The sequence below is a fragment of the Pinus tabuliformis genome, chromosome 1_1 (assembly GCF_031772625.1).
Source record: "Pinus tabuliformis cultivar Carrire ecotype Pingquan chromosome 1_1, CPIR1, whole genome shotgun sequence".
NCBI classification, from domain to species: domain Eukaryota; kingdom Viridiplantae; phylum Streptophyta; class Pinopsida; order Pinales; family Pinaceae; genus Pinus; species Pinus tabuliformis.
The window spans coordinates 282,102,931-282,109,140 of NC_142297.1; the positions used below are offsets into that span (position 1 = coordinate 282,102,931).

Here is a 6,210-nt window from a genome sequence, read left to right on the forward strand (position 1 = left end):
ATAATTCAGAACTTTATCTTGATGATAGACCTTGGTGTAGACTCGAAACCTCGATATGAGATGACTGAGATACCTAATACACACAATTAATGTGAGTCCCGAGATGACAGTTAAAATTACTCTAAGAATTGTACCTATACCAGCTCTTAATATGAATAGATTTTTGCCCATAAAATTTTCAGTAACCTTTTCACTATGAAATGTCTTAACAAAACACCCTCCCACCATCTATTTTACACTCATAAATCTTATTTTTTAAAATTTTATTTGAATTTGAATTTTTATTTATATTATAAATATATGTAACCAAATTATATTCTGCTTACAAAATTACTACTATTAAAAGTGCTTTGCTTTAGTAATGTGAAAAAATGTCACATTATTTATATGGTGTCAAAATAATAGCTATGTTCAAAGTTTATAATAATTTTTTAATAAGAAAAATAATACCAACCATACTAACTAATTAATGATAAATGACCATCATAATATTAAAAAAATATTTTAAATCAAAAAATATAATATATTATTTAACATTAAAATAATAAATGAAACTATATAATACGAATACATGTAAAACTATTTTTATAAAATATTATGATTTGAAATTTTATATATATTTTATTTAATTATTCAAAAATTATAATAAATTATATTTTGTTCGAAGAAAAATTCAAAATTTTTATGAAAAAATCTTCAAAGAAATTTAACCCATTCAAATAACCAAAAATTTTAATAAACACACTCAACCAAAAAACGCCAAACAACTCTTTACTCAAACTAGTTGGGAAAAATAACTCACATAAATTTTCATGTTATGTTTGTCCCAAAAATACAGAGGCCAAACACCTGGGCAGAAATTTACACTCCATTTAAGAAATCATATTAGAAATACAGAGGCCATACACCTGGGCAGAAATTTGCTGCAAGTACCTATGGAGGGCTTCAGCAATTAACACCAGTTCTTGATAGGTAAAGCAGCGCTACATATCAGGGGTTGGTTTTTCTGGATGTGAGCGAAGGTTTCATATGGACGATCGCAAAATCTGATGCCCCGAGGTTTAAGGCGTCTATACTTGCCTCCATGAAGTGTGCCATGCCCTTCTCAACATACTGCGCTGCTTGCTTCACCTTCATCGACCTCCCAAACATTCCCTCGTCTGGAAAACTGTTCAGCAAATGATCTCCGTTCAGAACTGCAGCCAACTGAACTACCTCCTGCTGAAACTCGCTCAGTTCCCCATCACCCAATGTCAACTTCCTGGCAGTTCCCTGCTGTACATCCGGCAACACCTCTGCCGAATTAAAATATGCAATCAGCCCAGGTTCGAATCACAACTAACAAGTAAACAAAAGTTGGTCAAACAAAATTATGCAATCAGCCCAGGTTCGAATCACAACCAACAAATAAACAAAAGTTGGACAAACGAAATTATGTAATCAGCCCAGGTTCGAATCACAACTAACAAATAAACAAAATCTGGGCAAACGAAATTATGTAATCAGCCCAAGTTCGAATCACAAACAACCAATAAACAAAAGCTGGGGAAACAAGTACCTGGGCAATCAGTCCGTGGACTATCCCGCAAGCTCACCACGCCTTCGAAAGTTCCAGCCCAGGCATCTCTGTGAGTGAGAAAATTGGCAGAGAGATTGAACATTTTCTTGATAGTTGCAGGAATCGATGAATGCTCGAACTCTGAGCTCGGCGATGGCCCGCTAGGGCGGTGCACCTTCCCGTCAAACATCGGTTGAGCACGATTATAGAAATTTAAATATCATTTGGGCGGGTTTTCAAATTCAAACGAGGGTGCCATTAAATGCGTATGTTATATTTCTTGTATCATATATCGTAGCGTTCAGACGGTCTGATAGGGGCCATGTGATGGTCATCTACAGAAGCATGGCAACCGGATGCTCCATGGATGTTTATATTAATGGTCATTTGGCAGAACGAATGCCACATGGATATATACCATCGTGTTTATGTGATGGCCCAACTCGATGACTAGCATGATGCATCCATTTTTTACGACCAGTCTCGATTGCTCAGAAAAATAGAGCCGTCGGAAAACTAATGGTCATGAAATAACATGCATCCTCATGGTACTGTCAAGATGACGTCAAGGATGGGTTGCCGAGAGTTTCGGGAGTTGCGGTAGAAACTGTAAGGGTGCATGAATGGATCTATAGAGTTGGAAATAGGAGTTTCCGTCTGGCTGCAACTTTCATGGCAGAATTGGCTTTGAATGCGACTAAGGCCAGATAATAGGGGAGAGCTGTGAAGGTGTTGGAAGTCGGAAAATGTTTGACGGATCGCACGGAGGTTGCCAGATTGCTATCAAATCTTCTTATGGCTGCCTATGGCTATGTATGGTGAACCAACTTCCATACAAGTCTCCATAAAAGCATTAAATGCCTTATGATATGTTGGTTAGCTCTTACTTTTGTATTTACCTGCAATTGTACATTTTGAAAAAATTATAATATGCTGTCTTGTTCTATGTTTAGTGTTTTATAGTTAGTTTTTATCCAATATAATGTTTTTTAAAAATAAATTTATTCATTTGTTTTTTTTTGGCTTAATGTTTTATATATGAAAATAAAAATAATTGGTATCATGTTTTTTTTATATTGTAGGGTTGATATGTTAATATGATTAGGTTTTAGGGTATAATTTTACAATCATTTTTATTCACTTAAAATTTTTTTTCCCTTCTGAAAGGTAGTTAGCAGTTCTCTTAGGGGAGACTAACTAATCATTTCTCTATCGTGTAGATAATTTTTTTAAATAATAATTTAATAATTTCTAATAATTGTTTCAGTATTAATTTAATAATTAAATTACAATAATTTGTTTTTAGGTTTTTGGAAAAATTAATGATGATTATGATTAACATCCATTAAGACCAATATTATTTACTGGACTTTAAGAAAAAAATTAATTGAGACATTTTAATATTTATTCATATGATAAAAATGAAGAGAGAAGCAGTTTTAGATCACTATAGTTTTGTTGACTTAACAATTCAAGAAGGTTGGTTGTGTGGCAAATGTTTTGGAAATGAGAATAGGTGTAAGTAAGAGTCGGGAGAGACTATTTTTCATTTTCAACACTCTTAGTATCACAAGGTGACAACTCTTTTGTCCCAAAGTGTTTTGGGAATAGACTAACACCCGGTTTTGCTTTGAAGTTCATAAAAAATAGTTTTTATCTTCACAATGTTAATTTTCTGCTGGTCAAGGCATAAATATAATTCTGATTAGCAATAATGGGGTTAATCACAACCTTATAATACCATAGCTTCATTTTTCCCTCAAACTCCTTATTATCCCACAACCTATCCCTCAATTTGGATGTAATAGTACTTTTAATATTATCTTTATTCTCTAAGATGATCTCCTCCACTATCCCCCAAGGTGGAACCAAGAGTGGACATCCTTATGTCAACCTCTCTTGAACCAGAGGTGGGGGTTTTGGCTAGAGTTAGAAGAAAATTTGGGGAACTTCTTGTCTTCCATGTTGTAAAGCTTCTTCTTATACATTAGATACTTAAACATAGACATTTTTTCAATGGGTAAATGCTAGCTTCAATCAAGAGGATAAGGTAGAGATAATTTCCTTTAATCTTAAGGTTATAGATTATAAATAAAATAACGTTTAGTGTCCAATAATTATATTATCGAATTAATTCAACTAAATATTAAACCATTAACATGTAAATAGATAATCACATCAAAACAACGATGAACATACTCATCAATATTGCTCTCTGAATATGATTAAGTTAAAACCAAAACTTCAAAAAATTCAATATTATTTCTGAATTTTATATTCATGTTTTTTACTCATTAAATCTAAGATATTTAGTTATTGGAATGGTATGACATAAACAAATAATAATACAAAATTATTTGAAAGGATGGGAAAGGAGGATTGCGGGCCTTCAAATACTTATCAGAAGTTTTGTCCTATAAATAATAAAGATAACATTTTCATTTATTTTGTGCAAAAAAACCATTTTTAAAGGCCATATTTTTCTAAGTATATTTTATTTATGAAGGATTGATTATGAGTGTTTAGGTTAAGCTTTTATTGATTTGGATTGTTAAAGATTTCTAACCATTTTCTTTCTTTCTTTCTTCTTCTTTTTTTATAAGAAAACCAATTTAAGGAGGTCAAACATATTCTTTCACACATTTCCAAGCATACTTTATTTGTTGAGAATTGATTATAAATTTTTGGATTGGATTTTTTTGATAAAATGATAATAAAACACGTGATTAATGTCGGCTTTACCTATTTGGATTGTTAGAGATTTGTGAGTTTCCTTTTGTGTGAGGAAACCACACACATGGCTCTACGCTTGTTGAGGTTTAAACCTAAGTTGTATCTATGGCTAAGCCTCATCCCTACCACTAAACCATAATGTATATATGAATTGATAAAACTTAAACCCCATATAAGACTTCCAAGGAATTCAAACATATCTTGGAAGTTGAACATGGTAAAAGTTAAAAAATCAAGATTTCACTTAACACTTTTAATGAAGGGTATACTTAGTTTACCATTTTAATTGAAATACAATTATTTTTTTTGCAATTTTTCATCATTGAAAAGTTGTATAAAATTATATCTTTCAACATAAAATTATTCTCAAGATACCAATGTTTATTTGATACCTAAATGTCATATGCATGAAAAAAAAAATTGTATCATATGTAATACACATCATAACATATTATCTCACATCATGTATAACACATATCATAGCATGCATTCTTGTCTCACGTACAATAGACATCACAATATATGGTCATGTCTCATGTACAATATATACCATAAACTATGGGTCTCACACATGATGCAAACCATAACCTGTAATTAAACATATCTTATGGTGTGCCTATGTGCTTGTCATTTTCTAAGCATAATCATACAAGGATGCATAAATTTTGACATGCAGATAAATTCCACACTACTTAGAACTCGAATAAACTAGATTTAACATTATCCTATGTTAAAAAAAGTAACTTAAATTTATACATGCATTTTGAGATTTGAATAAACTTCAAAATATTTTTAATATGATAAATAAATTGATGCCCAAAGGAGAATACTTCACAACCATTTTTTATGTGATTATTTACCATCATCATACTTTGATATCATATCAATACCATACATACTTCATCTTAGTGTTATCGATTCTTGCTTTGTCATATATCATAGTTTGTCTTTTGATGAGGAAGACTATAAGAGAAGTTGAAATTAATATTTAATCCAAGCTTTCCAATTTAGATTTAATCCTCAACTAGTTGTAAAAATGCATCATAATGCAAACTCAATTGACGAGTTATTAATGGTAGGACCGGTGGTCTTAAAAGGAAGGAGCTAATGTTGGAATATTCAACCATAGTGGGGGGTGTGAATCAATATTAACAATTTTTAACTTCAAAAACTTGTAAATACATGACAAATATAAAGCAAAGCACATAAATTTGTGAAGCATGAGGAGTTTTATGTGGAAGCACAAAGCGAGAGAAAATCACAAAATTATTTTCTTAATATATATAAAGAGTACAATAAAATTTATCAACGCCAATTGAAAGGAAGAAATGACTACTTGGTTTATTAGCACCAACTGAAAGGAAACACCATCTCTTTGATTTATTAGCACCAGCTCCCTAATTTATCAACACTAACTCCCTAGTTTTGTCAGCACCAACTCCCTAATTTATCAACATTAAAGCTTGTACAAGAGTCAATATTAGTAAAAGAAAATTTGTGCTCCTAGGAGCTACTCCTATGTCCTTCATACGAGCATTCAGTTTGGAAACCAAAATTCCAAATGAATGAGTGCTTTGCATGAATACAAGAAGTCTTCTTAACCTTGATTTTGTCTCACATTATGTGGATGTGTGTTATATTCATGAACGTGTATTTGACAGGTATAACGATTGGTTTCAAGTTATGGTTGGATTCGTCAAGGAATTGGAGTCCCTTGAGAGATGATATATGTACGTGTTCAGTTACAAGGAAGTGTGCCTGGCACAACAAGGTAAACTAACTGGTATGTTATATTTATTTATTCATTGACAATTATGTATTTATGACAATATGATGCAGAGAATTGCATGGCAAAAGAGACTACCATGAAATATTGAAGAAGGCTTTGGTTGAGATTTCCCTTGGAAGCATTGGGAACC

General features: G+C 32.0%; 1 pseudogene across 1 annotated transcript; it reads right to left on the reverse strand.

Moving 5' to 3' along the window:
• Positions 1–810: 810 nt before the first annotated feature.
• Positions 811–1,748, reverse strand: LOC149212634 (non-specific phospholipase C6 pseudogene; annotated as a pseudogene). The gene is made up of 2 exons (XR_016250020.1): positions 1,559–1,748; positions 811–1,295 (listed from the first exon to the last, which is right to left on the reverse strand). The product of XR_016250020.1 is annotated as a non-specific phospholipase C6 pseudogene (transcript).
• Positions 1,749–6,210: the final 4,462 nt, after the last annotated feature.